This window comes from Capsicum annuum, chromosome 7, assembly GCF_002878395.1.
Source record: "Capsicum annuum cultivar UCD-10X-F1 chromosome 7, UCD10Xv1.1, whole genome shotgun sequence".
In the NCBI taxonomy this organism is placed as follows: domain Eukaryota; kingdom Viridiplantae; phylum Streptophyta; class Magnoliopsida; order Solanales; family Solanaceae; genus Capsicum; species Capsicum annuum.
The window spans coordinates 69,230,935-69,249,477 of NC_061117.1; the positions used below are offsets into that span (position 1 = coordinate 69,230,935).

General features: G+C 35.5%; 1 long non-coding RNA gene across 1 annotated transcript in view; it reads right to left on the reverse strand.

Annotated features, from left to right (window-relative positions):
* Positions 1–9,386: 9,386 nt before the first annotated feature.
* LOC107877976 overlaps positions 9,387–18,543 on the reverse strand; it is a 26,365-nt gene continuing 17,208 nt past the window's right edge. Inside the window, exon 3 of the long non-coding RNA XR_007042771.1 lies at positions 9,387–9,548. This is a non-coding gene — a long non-coding RNA (uncharacterized LOC107877976). The remainder of the gene's footprint in view (positions 9,549–18,543) is intronic.

Consider the following 18,543-nt stretch of genomic DNA (forward strand, 5'->3'; position numbering starts at 1 on the left):
GAATATTCAAGCTTAATCTTTCAACATCTCAATAAATAACTTGAATTTTACTTTCTCTCTTTTCTTCTTTAGTTACTGAGGAAAAGGTAGGGGCAGCCTCAAAATTTGTCTTATTTCATGCTCAATAATCAAGCCCTCTCAACCTCCCGAGTTTACCATCCTCAATTAGTGATCGAGATATGATCTAGTATGTCTAAAGCTGCCTCCCAACGTAGTCTAATAAAAGCTCCTTTAGATATGGTGTCTTTTATAGCTCTAGAGCTGATCGTCAAGGTTCTGTAGAATATTTCCAATAAGCTTATCCTAGACATCTGATTATTGGGCACCATACTAAACTTCTTCTTGAGCCTAAACCATGCCTCATACATAGATTCTAACTACAGCTGCCTAAAATTATAGATCTCTTCCTTAAGCTGCAACATCCCAGATGATTAAAAGAGCCAGTTCAAGGATTGGTTGCGCCACTCATTCCATGGACTGATAGATCCTCTTGGCAGTTCCCCTAGCCATAAATATTCTTATACTATAAGTGAGAAGGGGAATAACCTTAGCATCTTGATATACGAACTACAGATCCTGATAAAATTAAAAGGTGCATCTTTGGATCATCTGCAGCCAAACTTGCAAATACACCCTTCTGATTTAAGAGCTGGATCATTGCACTAGTTATGTCAAACTTGATGTAGAGGGTAAAACAGAAGAGATAATGGCTACAGTATCTGTTGGTTCAACGTATCCTAGATCTTCTTTATCATCCATACATAGCTACACATACTGATATGCTGGGGTCCCTTGAACACGGGCACCTCTAGCTCTATTCTCATTTTCACTGAGTGTTGCTAGGCAGTCTGCTTCTTGTCTTTGATCATCTACCTCTGCCACCCTAGATACCTACTAAGCTTCTTTCGTTGCCCTCTTTTTATTTTTAGCTAACGTTAAAAGCTCACCAGTCTATCGATCAACAATATTTTGTACTCCTTCGGGATGAGGGGAAGGTACAACATCATGAACCCCTTCAGGAATATCATCTCTTTTCAATTCTACCATCCTACTAGGTGTTTGTAGGATCCTCTCTAGATTCGGATTCATGCGGAGTAAGGGATTGCCTCTAGTCCATGAGTTAGGCGAAAATTGGCATATGCCTAACTAAGAACAAAAACAAAAAGAAAACACAAAAACTGCAACAACTTCAATTCACAAATGAATACCATAATTCACTAGTAACGGTGCCAAGATCTGGTGACGTCCAAGATACACCTCCACTCTAAAGATGATACGATCGCTGTCAAATATTGTAACCCAACAAAGGTTGGGGTCGAATCCCAAGGGAATACATACAACCGTGGCTCTCAGTTATTGTAATCAATGGGCAGAACTGAAAAAAATGTAAATTTTGAATAGCAATATCGAAAAAGTGGCGAATATCAATTTCGATTGTAATCAATCATAGGTGAACACTAGGATTGTGTCCCCCTAGCTTCTCAACTCTGCAGGCTTATCATGTTTTGACAAACTAACTTGATACCTTGTATGCAGAATTGATAAGGTATGTACCTTGTACAGTCTTTTGGATGAGTAGAATGATCTCACCCCTTACCTTTTGAGTCTCAGGATGTCGCCTTACTAACCTATATCTTGATCCCAGTTAACTATCGCCTTTTGAGTCTCTAGATATTAGATAAAATCTAACCATTTTACGTAGATAAAACCTAGTAGCCTGGATCGATAGTTAAACTCTAAATTACTATTGTCATTATCTTTTCCTAGTCACTTCTCCTCTTTTGGAGTAAGTATTAATAATCTAGGTGGGATCCTAACATGTGCACCCATTAAGAAACTATTAAAGTGAAGATAATATAATTCATTCATGGGTATCATTTCAAAACAACAATAGTATTTCCCCAATTTCATCAATCTGCCAGGGTTTCCACAACCCTAGCTAAGTGTTTTTAGCTGCTCATGCTTGGGAAGTAATCAATAACATTCATGATTGAAAGCATAAGATGAAATCATAGTAATCACATGCAAAAATCCAAAATCGTAACTAAAATAATAAACAAAAATCAATACAAGAGAATTCCAAGACCAAAATCAAATTTTGGAATCAAAATATATTTGTATGTATCAAGAGTGCATAACTTCTACTAAAAAACACATATGGGGTATTTATAGTACATGGGGAAACCCTAAAACCAAATGCCCAAACAAAATAGGACAAAAAATGGGCGGTGGCTACATGTGGTCACCACATGTGGCCGGGCCTTGGGTTCATGTGGTGCATGCATCCTACAGGTTGGGCGCATGTAGTGACCGCATGTGCCAGGACCGAAATTTCCTATAGGTTATATCTAAGGATTTTGTACTTCTGACACATGCTTAGCCCACGTACGGTTCTTATGTGCTGGTTGCGGTCTGCATGTTGACTTAGCATGTGCCGGAAGTTATTTTTTCAACTTTTCTTCAATTCCCGCACATGTTTTGGTCATGAACAATCTGGAGAGTGTCTCAAAAATCCATCATTTCTCCCATAAGTATCCACATACACCCTTTTCATATTTTTCATAAATTTAGCATCAAAACATGATTTCCTGCATAACATGTCCAAAACGCATCATATCTAACAAAATAAATTCAGAAATAAGTATATTTTCATAATTTTAAGTGTCGAGAGTGCTATATTTCTATACCACATCAACGGTCTAAATTTCTTTAACAAAGAGTTTTTCCCTTATGAACGACCTCAGAATCAACTACCATATAAAAATATAGTATTATGTATTTAAAGAAATCTAAAGATACCCGTATTGCCCAGATTTGAGTTGGATCAAAATTGAGTTTGAAATATGAGTTTAAAAATGAAAGAAGTAAAACTAAAATTTTGTTTTAGAAATACATTCTCCAGGGTTATAGGATCCTACAGTTCAAAACTCATGAAAAATGGATTTAAAATGAGATCCAAATCGTAGAAAAATATTTTAAGCTTTATTAATAAAATCCTAAAAATCCTCATGATTAAAAGATATTTTTGAAGATGTAATCAACGAAAAATAATAGGGATATAAGTTCAGAGGTTACCCACATGAAGACCGATGAAAAACCCTTGAAAATTTCCTTTTTCAAACCTTAGAGGTCTGAAAATGGTGAAAAATAAGAAAATGGGGGGTATATACAACGGTTGCCCCTTAAGAAACTACCACTAAAGAGGTATCAGGATGCTAAAGTGGCTACTGATTAAGAGAGGCCTGGCCACTAAATTTGCTACTACATAAGCATTCTTGATCTGCTAAAGCAGCTTCCACTTAAGTAAATATTAGTTGTTTAAGATCTTGCACCACACATCAGTAAAATTATTTTGGTGCACGCCTATTAAGCTCTTCTTAACAGAAGCAAGCCTATGAAGTGGTACCAGGCTGCTAAAGAGGCTACCGCTTAAGAGAGGCCTGGCAGCTAAATTTGCTACTACTTAAATAGTCTTGGGCTACTAAAGTGGCTTCCTCTTATGTAAACCTTGGTTGTTTAAGAGGTTTCAACACATATATACAAAATTATTTTGGTGCAAGCCTATCAAGCTCCAAACAGACCCTCTGAATTTGATTAAGACCCTTCAAGGACAAACCATATATGCAACCAGGTTAATTTCAACTTTGTAGACTCAATGGCAATGTTGACTTTTCAAAAAAGGATTGTTTTCAATAAATTAATCACTGAGATCTCCTTTTCTTGTTTCTAATAAAGGGTCAAAATACAAAATAAAGGTTCTAAATTCGAACCAACCATGCTACTAACCCAAATTTGACATTCTGGATCTAATTGAACTGTCCAAATCATCAACCGACAATCAAAACTACAAATGTTGATCAAAGTCAACTATAAAGGTTTTCAGCCTCTAAGATTAAAAACTCATCAAAATCACCCAATCACATCAAAAATCATTCCAACAATTCCTACACCTCAAAATCATTATGTAGCAACTATGGGAAAGGGAAAATGGTAAAAACACAAATCAGGTCATTAGATTTAGACTCCAGGGTCTGTCTCCAAACCTCAACCTAGAATTTACTCCTCTATGAGGTTTTGACAATCAAAACTACATCATTAAAAGCATACACCATGACACCTTACCTAATTCCCATGTAAAAATACTCATCATCAAGGAAAATAAAAATAAACTATGACTCGATCCCTTATAAAACCCCATCAATATGGGCAAGTTATATGAGCCTTTCCCAATGTTTCAACAGAAGTCCTAGATTCATCATACATATCCTTAATCAACCTACTGTATGCCACATGTATACCTTAAGCATTTAATCACCTCTAATGAACCTCCCTAGGGACTATGTCATTGGATATTTCTAGGTTGATAAGACCATATGCAAGTCCTTCTTCCTTTGCCTATACTACTCAACCAGCCTTCCCAAGAGATGGATGGCTTCATTAGTTTAGTATCCTGGTATAAATTCGAACTGATTCTCAGAAATAGTCACAATTCTTTTTAACCTCTACTACTCTCTCCTCTCCCAAACATTCACGGTATGGCTAACAACTTGATACTCTTATAGTTGATGCAATCCAAAATGTCACCCTTGTTTTTTTAAAGTGAAATTATTGTACCCCAACTATATGCTTTGGCCATTTTTCTCGTCTAGAAGCCCCACTTGCGCACTTCTAAAAATCTATTGAAACCTAGTTAGACTGACTCACTCTACCCTTATGTATCCAATGAACAAAACCATTAAACTTATCAACCCTAATGTTCCTACAATAACCATATTTGTGTAGCCTCCCATTGTGCTATAAATGTCATAACCCAATTTCTCATGTTATGATGACGCCTACTATAACACACCGGTAGGCAAGCCAACCTCGTAGTCTGAAACTGCTAGTAATCGACTACCAAAAAAATGAAGGGAAGAGTGTGGAATAGATGTAATAAAAGACTAACATACATAAAATAATATCAAAACCTGATGAAATTAGTACAAGATCTTCTAGCATAATAAGGATACAAATAAGGTACTAGATAAATATACAGATACAACTATCACTGAATATAACATAAAGACTAGTCTAGTATATATGAGGGAGGGAAGTAATACTCCGAACATCAAGAGCTCACCCTAAGTCTCCGAATCATCGCTACTATGCACGGCGAACACAACAACAGCAATAACTCATACTATGACCTGCAGGATGCAGAAGTGTAGTATAAGTACCAAACATGTGGTACTCAATAGGCAACTGTTGACTGAGCTCCAAAGATAATGCAGATACATACAACATATAACCAGAAAGAAAAATTACACCCAAATGTCCAGCAACAATATAAGAAATCCAGTGAGATAATAAGGATAAACTACCATATTCATGTCCAAGAAACTAACATAATAAGGCTAAGGAAGTATTAAGGATGAACCATCCTATTCCATCCATACTCAGGAGTCTACACACTATACCATATATCACCAACCAATATACGAATAAAGGCCAAAAAAAGGATATATAACGGTATACAAGGCTAAGGAATTAATATAAAATCTAAATAAATGAAAGAAGGAAGAGATATACGGTAATACCTTAGCTAGATATAGTTAGATATACATACATACATATATAAATATATATAACTAAGGTCAACTCAAAGTAAATCCTAAATCATCATATTAGTACTTTAAGACCTCATAATCATAGCAGGAACTAGTGCTAGTATACACAGGGTTTCTAATCCATACATTTAATTATGAGATAATCATGAAAAATAATTAATCATAAGGTGGAGAGCAAAAATCATACCTAAAATCTCGTTACCAAATTATTAAACAATATGTCTCAAATTATCCATAACAATGATCATCATCATCATAATAATAATAATAATAATAATAGCAACGACAATGTGAGTAACCAGCTAGTCTAAATAAATAATAACTAGTCGAGCCTTTCACGAACCCCCACCGTCCTTGGCTCAGAAGGTTCAATCAATATACAACACACCACAAGCCATACTTATCACCGATACGTATGCAACCCACAAAAGGCTGATAGATAAAGGCGCAGTGTATAACCTCACATCATCAGTATCATAATTAATATCCAAACTTGAACTGATAAATATATAATCAATAGCTAGACTCGAATCGGTAAATATATAATCAATTATTGGGCTTGAACTGACCAATATAATCAATAGCTAGACTCAAAGCAGTAAATATTTAATCAATAGTCTTACTCGAATCGGTACATATATGTAAGACTCCGCAAAGTTCTATCGTAGTCTGAGCCTTAGAGCGTGTCAAGGGAAGTGTAATTTTGATCTTAAAAGATCGAGAAGTGACTTCCAAAGTGGGAAATATTTTAAACCATGTATAATTTTAATAATATCAACTTTTTTTCATGTAGAGAATTGAATAAGCTTTCCATCAATACCAAATTTTCCCAAATCCGATGCTCGAGCGAAGAGTTAGAGCCATTTTAGTGAGACAGTGTGCCACCTAACACTTTAGCGCGTCGCGGAGCCAGACAAAATGGCACTTGTCAAATTCCAATGAGCCTCCTTGATTTTACCGTATCGTGGTGTCTTTTTAGTTCACAACCAAGGTGGCAACATGATTTCCACCGCATCGCGCCAAGGCTCAGTTTCCCAATTGTTAAATTTCCAGTAAACTGGCGCGATTATAGCACATCGTGTCAGCACGTAAAATCGAGATTTTTCCAGTTCTGGATTTTAATTCCAAGGGCAAAAAGGGTATTTTCCCAACACCTATATATACTCTTTAACACGACATTCAGCACATTTACATCCAAATATTGTTGGTTTCTCTCAATTTTCTTCAAGAACAAGACCTAGGGTTTCTAATCCAAGACCCAAATCATCAAGGTTTCACCGTGAATCTTTCAAGAATTACACAGCAAGGTATATTAGATGTTAATTCTTGGGTTCCTTCTACCCAAGAAGTTCAAAACTTCTTTTTCTAAATTCAAAAATCTTATATTTATGAGTTTTCATGATTCATGTGAATTGAAATTGAAGTTCATGTTATTATTTAGTTAAATTCATGTTTCGTTTATAATATCTCAAGAGTTGATCCTAGTATGTGATATTTATGTGATGTTCATGATAAACTCTCTTCAAGTTGCATGTTAAGTGATGTGTTTATGTCAATTGAGTGTAGAAATTGTTTAATAACGAAAACATACTCCCCATATGTTTGAAAAATGCTTATGTGAAAGAATTAGAGCCATTATAGCATGTTGACTAGAAATCCCCAATTGTGTGCAAGCTCATGCATGCCAAGTGTTTGTTGAAAAGCCTTAATGAATGAATTGTGACATGTTAGCATGAAATCCACCAATTATATGCTCTTCAATGCATGTTAAATGTTTGTTGCAAGACCTTGTTGAATGGAGTATGAGCCAATTGCATGTCTCCCTATACTATAACATGTTTATTATTTCCAAGTTCTTGAAAAGTTGCTTTAATGATTGTAATGGTGAATGAATGTCCATAGTCACGATTATTCAAGAATGTTTATGTTTTACTTTAATGTTATCGAGTCCTGGGGGGTATTTATACCCGACAATTTAGCTACAAGTTTAGAGCCCGTGTCATTTTTCATGGTAATCTCAATCAAGCCATGATTCTTAGAAATTAGTGAGTTACAGAACTCAGTACTCTCAGAAAGTTACAGAACTTAAGAAATCTCAGTAATCTAAGTATTATTAGCATTCCAGCTTCGGTTCAATACTCAGCTCAGATCTTAGTACTATTCAAGAATTCAATTTTAGACCTCAGTAGCATTCAAGTAATCAATTCAGAACTTAGTATCGTTTAGTCAGATAACAAGATTGAAAAGTATTCCATTAGTCTTCAGAATCAAGTGAACTCAGCTTAACTCAGTTACTCAGTATGATCAGTAACAGATTCAGCTCAGTCTAGTACAGTTTAAGAAAAATAATCAATTCAGAGTCTTTCAGTTGGGAGTAGGACTTAGCACCGAGCGAAGTAATACTCCGAACTTCAGGAGCTCGCCCTACGTCTCTGAATCGTCGTTGCTCTGCATGACACACACAATAATGGCAATAACCCATACTACAATTTGTAGGCTACAGAGGTATAGTATGAGTACCAAAGATGTGGTACTCAAGAGGCAACTGTCTACTGAGCTCCAAAGATAATTCAGATACATATAACATATAAACAAAATGTAAAACTACACCCAAATGTCCCACAACCACATAAAAAAGACAATGAGATAGTAAGGATAAATTATCTTTTTTATGTTTAAGAAACTAACCTAATAAGGCTAAGGAAGTATTAAGGATGAACTATCCTATTCTAGCCATACTCAAGAATCTCAATACTATACCGCCTATTTCCAGCCAATATACGAATAAAGGGCAAAAGAAGGATATATAATAGTATACAACGCCAAGGATTGAATATACAATCTAAATAAATGAATGAAGGAAGGAATATACGGCAATACCTTAGCTACATATAGCTATATATATATATATATATATATATATATATATATATATATATATATATATATATTAATAAGGTCAACTTAAAGTAGAGCCTAAATCACTAGACTAGCATTTTAAGACCTAATAATCATATAAGGAATGAGTGCTAGGATATTTAGGGTTTCTAATCCATACGTCTAATAATGAGTTAATCATGCATAATAATGAATCATAAGATGGAAGACCTAGAATCATACCTCAAATTTCGATACCGAATCATTGACCAATCTATCACAAACTAGCCATATTAATGATCATAACAAGAATAATAATAGCAATAACAATACGAGTAACTGGCTAGTCCAGACAAATAATACCTAATCATGCCTTTCACGAACCCCCACCACCCAGGCTTAGAAGGTTTAATCAAAATACAATTACCACAAGCCATACTCATCACCCATACCTATGCAATCCCCATAAGGCTAATAGATATGGGCACATACTAGTGATAGGCAATGCACATGCAAGAATAAATGCCCAAAAATAATTTCTAATATCACAAATGATCAAAATACCATATTTAGCCCTAGCATATAACCTCAAATCATCAGTATCAAAAATCAATATCTAGACTTAAATCGGTAAATATATAATCAATAGCCAAACTCAAATCGATAAATATCTAATCAATAGTCGAACTCAAATTGATAAATATATACTCAATAGTCAGACTTAAACCGGTAAATATAATCAATATCTAGACTCAAACCAATAAATATATAATAAAAAGTCAAACTTGAACCGCTAAATAGAATTAATATCCATATTCGGATCGGTAAATATATAATCAATAGCTAGACTTGAACTCGTAAATATATAATCAGTATTTGAACTTAAATTGGTAAATATATAATCAATAGACGGACTCAAATCAGTAAATATAATTAATATCCTCAACATTATCAATCATCAGGCTTTACCTGAAATTCATATCATCAATACCATCATCCTCCTTCATCCCATACCAGAGAGATGTGTATGCAGTGATATAATAGGTGCACGGACTTAAGTCATGGCTGAAAAGAATGTAAATTGGTAAATCCATTGTCAGAGGTAAACTTCGAGACAAAATTATTATAAAAATGTAAAAAGGGGTCGAAATCTCTCATGATTGAAGCAATTACTAGTATCAAATCCTAGACCGATCCATCTCGCCAAATCTTTAAAACATTAATTCCAATATCTTTACACATCGATTATTCATTAAGACAGTGTAATTATTGTTATAAAGAAATTTTTTGTTAAGGTGAAAATGGACTTTAACTATTATTTAGGAAAACAGTAATAAAATCATATTTTAGTTGGAACCATACCACTTACCATATTTAATGATCATGAATGTAACGAGTCTATGCATATCATCATCAATATTCAAATAATGAAATCATAAACATCAATATGTCGATATACTACAATCATTTTCTATAAAAGGATGGAATATTTCCTGAAATTGAACTAATCAATATCATGAACATGGCCTCTAGCCCAAGAATATATCCAAAAATAGATACAACATCATAATCATGGCTTAGGCCCAAGTGTATATCCGGAATAATCACAACATCATACTTCAAGGAAAACCATCATAATTCACCGAGTAACACATAAGCATTTTTAAGGATTAATTAGTATCATATATAACTAATTTGCTAATAACCTAGGTAACAGAATTGTAGAGGCATAATAAGTATTTCACCTTTCAGGTCATTTCACCCATCTAATCCCCAAACTTCAGTATTCTAGGCTAAGTCACAGTTTTCTACCCACAATTAATCTTAACATTCACATTTATATGCAATATATAAAACACAGCATATTGTGAAGAAGAGTAGACAGAAGCCTACCTTGAAGCGAAACCACAAATTCTTGAATTATCCATAAAACGTCCATCTTCACTCCACGATCTCAAAATACTATGACGTTATAAAAATTATATTGTACCCATCATTAGGAGTAAACCATGACCCACATTGCGATAAAATAATTTGGGTTAAATTTTGGGTTAAGAACGAACCCGCGACGCCCGCTAATAGTATCCAAAATTAAACCCATCATGAGGTCCCTCAAAAGATAAGAAAGTTATGGTCAAGAGTTGAGTACAAACGCAACACAAATTGGGTCTAAAATCAACCCTTAAAGTTTTGGAATTCAAAACCCTAATTTCTAAGTATTTATCAAGATATCGAAGAAATCTTACTCTGAATTCAAAGCAAAATCATGAAATAATTATTAACCAAGTTCCCCAAATTATCTACAGGCTTCAGTCCCATATTATCTTGCATCTAGGGTTTTTAGCTCTCAAGAAATGGATGAATAATGAGAAAAATCAGGTAGAAAAGGTCAATTTATACCCTTACCAGGTCCTCGGATGCCGCTATCATGACCCGAGCTTTGAAATTGCCACATCTTATCGCAATCACAACATATCTACCTCAATCATAGTATTATAGTGACTATAGAGGGTATCGCGATTGCGACCCTTGGCACTACGATAGCAACGCACCAGATACAATAATAGACTTGGAAAACCTTCTAGTCTTTGTCAAGCCCCCAGAATTCATCAAAAATCCCGTATACATAAATAAACTATGTAATCATACTAAATTCGATGTTTTGGACTCAATAGAACCATCAAAACTTTTATCTGATAGTATTTTGACTAAATATAGGGCCCACATCTAGAGTTTTATTTTTTACACAATCTGCCCAATACCCCAAAATGAGTCTAAAAGTCTCAGGACCTAAACTAAGGATCTCCCTAGCCTAAAATTGATGTTTCAGAGCTGAAGGAGCTATCAGAATTCTCATCTGAGATCATCTACTAGGAGTTTTGGTCTGACGCCAAATCCTAAACAGCAAAAGCTCTAAATTAGAGAAATGAGCCTAAAATCTAAAAAAAACTTTTCGATCATCAAATTACAATTTTGGCAAGTTATAAATGACTTGTAGCCACTGTGGGAAGGCTCAAAATAGTGGAAATGCACTTAAATCAAGGAAATTACCTGGATGGTCACTACACCAAATCCACAAACATAATATAAATATTTCTTTTATTGTTCAAGATTTTATGGAAGTAAGATTATCATCCCCACCTAATGAGAACTCCTCTGCTAAAATTTTATCGTCCTCATCGTTTATGTCATGACAAATTCTATCACATAGGACAAGTATATATGTGTATTACAGATTTTGGACTCTAAATTTTTCTGTGTGATTATTCTCATTTCCAAGGCTACGACTTATGTGTTAAGTCATTACCACTCATCACAAGTCATATAGTCCCAATCATAGCCATTCCAGTGAGGTGGCCTAATATTTTCGTTCTAACCACGACTAAGGCCCTACGAGGCATAAGGTGTGGTCGTGAGTCATGGGGAGGGACTCCTTACCATAACAGTATAAGTACCTAATATTTTGGCTAGAATATGATTCCAGGCAAAGACTCATAACTATTCATTATGAGTCGTCACCTGACCCGTAACAATTGGAAACAGTTTTTTGCATATTCTAAGTGGGGTTATTTTGGTATTTTCTTTCTACCCTAGTAATTTTCATGACTTAAAACTCTATCTTTTTCCTTTATTCCATCAGTTAACATATCATAAACTAGTCTCTCTTATCAAACTCCAAAGTCAAGAAAATCTAACTCCAAAGTCAAGAAAATCTAAGACATTAAAGAATTGGTTATCTAGGATTCAATTGGTGGTTTTATCTCCATAATTCTTAGTATCCAGGGAATGTATCTCTTGCCTAAATTTATTCTTATACAAAGAATGTGTTTAATAATATGCATGTGGTTTTAAATTATTAGAATTTAAATGTGGGTTGAGGGGTTTGGAATAGTTATCATATGAACTAATTTCCCCATGGTTTTGAATTGGTTATTATGTGTTATATTGTGGTTTTAAACTAAATAAATTCATGGGTGGGTGGAATTGGAATGGGCAACATAGTTTTTCCCAAACTTTATGGTTTAATGGTTTAGAATTGGCACATGGGTTCATTTAGGATAGTTAGAGATACACAATCCAGGTTAATGGTTTAAATCTCATGCTAAACCTTATTTTCTATCCCGGTATCATATATATATGTATATATAAATATGTACATATAGTTTTTGAATGATTTAGGACAGATTTTATTAGGGCATTATTTTATCCCTTCCCTGAGTTGCATGCTAGTGCTCACCCCGCTAAACATCTTCGAATGTTACACCATTTCTTGATGTAGGGTCCTAGGGGTTCTTTGGTTACCTTATATAGTGTTAGGTAGTTCTGGTTTGTCGATTGGTCTACATTGAAGTGGTGAGCCTCCACCTTTCAAAAGGCCAGACATTTCACTATTTTCTTTATGAGTATCAAAGTCCCATTGGTTTTTTTATGTTTTGGATTCCCTTTGTGTCCATGGTTGGGGGTATATCCCAACCTAACTTGGTATTTTTTTAGAGGCACTTGTGTACAAAGTGTGGGTGGTTACTATTATTGATCTTAGTTCTATTTAAGTTACATTACTTGTCTTATCTTTATACTCTGGTTGTCTTCCACTATGTATTTTGGTTATGTTCTTTTTTATAGGCTAAGATGGTGGTTTCCATCCCTTGATAGGCTTGAGACACGCGTCACGACTAGGCCTTAGTTCGGGTCGTGACAAGCTTGGTACCTGAGCATAGGTTCAGGGTTATTGGCTATCCACAAGGTCGTGTTGAGTAGAGTCCTTTTTATAGGTGTGAGCCTACCATAATTATTATTCGGAGAATGCAAGGCATTTAGGAATGTTGTCCTTCCTAGTGTTCTAAGTTTGGCCTATAAAGTTTGGAGTCTTGAATTTCTCTAATTCCTGATTTACTCGAGTGTCAGATCATGTCTTCTCAAAGATCAGATGTTTGTAAAAACTTTGTCGGACGATCTATCCTACCGATAATATGGATGGAACTCGACCTACTTATAAAGTGTAGACCCAATCTAAGATCCTTGCTCCTAATTGTATTACCCCTCGTAGAGTTCTACTAGTCCCTACTTGTTCTCTTTAGGCTTCCCAAGCTGATGGTACTCGTGCCTCGATGCCTCGAGGTGAAATATTTAATGCTAAGTTTCGTTAGTTGATTTATTACCATACACATTTGGTGACATCTCAGTCATGTTAGACTGACCATGTTGGTTCTAGTGCGTGCTATAGAGTCAGAATATTCCTCCTTCATACTCCAATTCATGTTATGGTGTCGCTCATACGAAAGAAAAGGTATCCTAGTTCTTTTCCTCACTATGGTGTTCTCGGATAATGTTCTCAGATTTACTGATAAAAATTTTAGAAGTCACACAAAGGGCTTGAGAGGAGCTGCCTGATGTGTCATAACTCCCTCAAGTTTAAAATTGTGTCCTCGTTCTTAAGAGGCGTTCAGTTAAGACAGGAGTAAGATGTGTATTCTTGGGTCAGTGAATATTGTGTTAAGTTTCTATCTCTTGTAATCTTGATATCATTGTGTTGTTGAAAACAAAAGTCTAGTGAAGCCGTGTGGGGCTCTTTTGATTTACTAGCATAGTTGCTTTGTTATTCGTTTTATTTTCTTCTTCAAAACACAAAATTCAAAGTCTAGTGAAGCCGTGTGAGGCCTATTTCGATTCACAAGCAACTTGATGTTTATCTTGTTGTTTTTGTATTTGTTGGAACTGTATTTCCACCCGAGTAGTAGTATAAGTTAAAGTGTCATTGTCATGACCTATTGGTAGTGAAATTAGATCAAGAAGTTGGTGATATTAAGTCACAAGGTTAAAGGTCAGAGTGAGGGTGACTTTTGTGTAACTAAATATTTATAGCCGAATAACCGTTGATTGAGAATGATTTACCATTTTGTGGTGGTAGACTAATATGGTAGTACCATTTGTGGATTGTATGGTAGTCCGTAGAGGAAGTGTTTGACTTAGATTGTTATTTATTTTTCTTTTCAAAATAGGGAAAGAGCCCAGAGTGGATATTTAAGATGGTTATAGAAACCCCTTATAGGCTGTGAATGAAATTATCTAGATTAGCCAGTAAGTTGTAAGTATAGATTCATTGTCGAATGGGGAATTTGAAAGTAGTCTAAATGCCCGTTGGGGTAAGTAAGTGTGGTGTGAGAAAATCGTATAAGTAGATAAGATTGTATGGGGTTATAATATAAGATTAAGGTTGACCATGTCTATTATGTAACTTTACCCCTTGGCCTTCTTTTCTTTAGTTGTTGTAAATTAGTACTTTATGTGAGAAGGTATGAAGTGGATTTTGAGCTAATATAGTGATGTCATGGAAGGGATTGTGATTGCAGGTAGTAGTTAAAGGAATGAGCATTTGGAATTGATTTCTCAATCTAATAGGCTGGTTTATTAGGTTGCATGCTTTGCTTTATTGGTGGTAAATGATCGATGCTAGACTAGAGGCTTAAATTGTAGATATAGAATCTAGTGGTAAGAATATTATCTTATGGTTAATAATGTATGTTTTGTGGAACTGAATTAGTAGGCTTGATGTGATGTGTGAAAGGGCCTAAGTTGATAATGGATGAAAAGTTTAAGTGGTAATTGTGAGGTATAAGTGTATATGACGACTAGTGATAAAATAATGAATTGTGGTGAGTCATTAAGTGGGTAAAGGCGTAAGTATATTAGAATAAGTTGTCCCCTGGTAGTATGGCATTAGGAAAGAATTTATGATATCAGTTATGCGATTAACGGTCTAATGTTAGAAGATTAAGTTGTGTAGAGTGGATTTTTTTATGTGATAAGAAGTGAGGATGTGTATGTATGCTTATGAGAATGCGAGTTTTAGGTTGATGACGATCGAGAATAGCAAAATTTAAGAGTAGCATTCTAGGAAAGCAATGCTTTTAGAGTATGCGTTAAGTAGTCATAACGCCCCGTAGTTTTCTCAATTTGATGTTACTCAGTAACGGGCTTAGAGGGCTGACAACTTGAATAATTCCCTTTTTCTAAGTGTTGAAGAAAATGACTTAGTTACATTTTGAGCTCTCAATCTTTGATGATTTTATTTTTGACCTTCCCGACCTCCGATTTTAGATTTTCTTGTTGATTCATGATCGGGGAAGTCAAGGGTACGTCTTCGGTGAGTTTCAGAATTTTTGGGTGTCATTTAGGGCATGTTTGGATGCCCAAAACCGTGGCATCATGCAATATGCATACGTCGCATGGTCTAGTGTTGTGCTATCCAGCATGCGACGCATGCTCCAGTCCGGTGGGATAAAGCATGCGACGCATGCTCTGCTGCACGTACTTAGGAATTTCAGCATTTAAACTCCATCTCATTAAGGACATTTGGGTCAAATTTCACCCACATTAATTCGGCCTAAACACCAAATTTGAGTAGCAAAACAGCACTTTAGCCCCAAATTAACATTCTTCCCAAATTGAATCATCCTTCCCTGCCAAGAACAGAAATCCTAACTCTTAAGTGTTTAGAGGCGTGGATGTCCATGCCTATAATGATGTTAGTCATGAGTGGATTTAGAGGAAGTTATGATTAGTATCCCTGAAGGGGGATGTCCCAGAAGGAATTTAGTGTCTTTATGTTAAGTTATGGAGGGAAATTTGTGTTCATGTGTATAGCGATATCCCCTATTGTATAGAGAATGGTGGTTATAGATTGATAAGCAGTTATGTTCTCAAGTCTGGGATTGTGACTTTGATCTAAGGGGGAGATGGTGAGTTAAGGTAGTTTTCGAAACTTTCTCATTTTGGCAAGTTAGGAAAGAGTCATGATGAACCTACTCCTATTCAAGCATGTCCCTCCTACGTCAGTTTAAGAGTTCATTCTACCAAGGTCACATGTATTCAAGTCCTGCCGATGTCTAAGGTTTGAGTTCTCTATGTAAGTCATGTCATGTTCTAATGTCCAAACAAGAAGAAATAATGTACCTCAGTGACCCAATACTCCAAGTATCCAAGCCATCTGTTATGTTGCTTATGATCCAAAAAATGTGTTTTTGTATGTTGCGGAATCATTTTATCCCGGAATTAGCCAAAGTGATAAATTTTATGCTAACTCATGGAAAATTCTCAGCTCTTTGAATGGGGAGCAATCACTTCAAGTGAAATCCTTACCTTAGTTGTTAACTACATAAATTTCGGTTTTATGCCATACAGCTTATGTGCATCCATGTTTCTTATTTTGGTCTGTCCTAAGGAAGCCACAATGTGTTGTGTTATTACCGAACGACCTTTACTTATGATCCGGACACTTGATATCAGAAGCACTCCGTGTGTATTCAATCGTATCTTCACTTCATGTCCCTCCTCGAATAAGTGCAATAAGTATGTGTGATGGTCTGATAATGTTACTTTTCATGATGTTTATGCTCGGGTCCGTTAATGACCCTCCATATGTTTGTATGATAGTGGTTGTGGAAGCGTAGTAGTGTGTTAGGTATGGGAGTAGATGTTCTTGAAGGTGAGAAATTTGATGTGATTCTTGAGCTGTGGTTATAGGTGAAAGGAAAAGGAAGGAGATGAACTTTTGTTGTGCGAAATAGCTAAAAAGAAAAAAAAAGATGTGGTAAAACTATTTGTGAGAGTGATTGAAATTGTTGATCCTAGTGAGAAGAGATCGATGTAGTGGGTGTAGTAATGATAGGCTTAAATTTTGTGTTGGGTGAAGAAATAAACCAAGGTGCCATATAGTTAGTATTCCATGAATTAAGACTTGAGTTTTTGGATTATAGTGATGAGGTGAGATGATCCCTGAATATGATGTAGAGTACAGGCTCCCGTAGTTTAAGTTAGCACCTTTTTCCTCTGAGTGAGGCTTCAACATAGAAGTATATTTTAGTGGGAATCAAATTTGTGTGGATAGATGTGTATGGGGAAAATTGTAAGTCAGGAACGATGAGGCATGTATTTTATTGTTTGGGGCGTAGACAAATAGTGTCCCCGAGCTTAAGTCTTTCCATTGTATCTTGTAAGATGGAGAATGCTAATATTCTTATGTCCCGCGAGAATCTATCTCACGAATCGTATCAATATTAATCAGGCCGAGGATTGTTAGGAAAAAAAAATCATATCTTGCAATGCTTTGATAATGTGCCATAAAACACATGCCAAGATCATGTCGATGCCACGTTTCGTTATCTCATGTTTCGTGCATTCACATTTCACTAGGGGTTATCATGAAGCTTATTCACTGCATTCACATATTTTGTCGAGGAAAAATATTCAATGTGAGACTGTGTTCTATATGCTACACTCTTAGAGCTTCAAAAGGTCCCTACCCATCATTCGGGGACGAATGATCCCAAGGGGGAGATAATGTAACACCCCGTACTTTCGGACTAGAATCAAAACCGTCGTCCTTATGCATATAGACCTGAACTAGATGATTCTTTGTTAATATATGTGTGGTGATCAATCCTATAGTGTAAGAATACCTTTGAATATGAATTGAGTTCATAAAAATCCCTTAACTCTAAGACGAGTTGAAAACATTTCTACCGAATAAGTTTTAGTGGATGTTTAAACTTGGGTCAACTTCCATCGACCATAACTCCTAGTATATGAATTAGAGGACCTATTATATATCAAATGAAAGGTCATGGAATAAGCTTTTCAACGATAACAATTTTGCTTAAATTCAATACCCGAGCAAAAAGTTATGGCTATTTTGGTGACTGAAACAGTAGCAGCATGCGATTAATGTGCGACGCACGCCCTATTGCACGCTCCAAATTTTCAGATTCTGTTTCCGCGTTTTTAAGGGCAAAATGGGTATCTTCCACCCCTTATCCAGCTATAACACGGGATTAAACCCCAAAACACCAAAATATGATTCTGTTCACCCAAATTATCCAAGAACACTCTCTAGGATTTCAAATTTAAAACTCAAATAACTTAAGATTCAACCGTGGGTTTTAGAAGATAATTAGAGATTTGGAATTCTCAATCCGTAAGCTTCAAGAATCAATCATTATTTTCTGAAATAAAGGTATGTGGGGTTCATCCTTAAAACTACATGGGCTATTAAATTACTTGA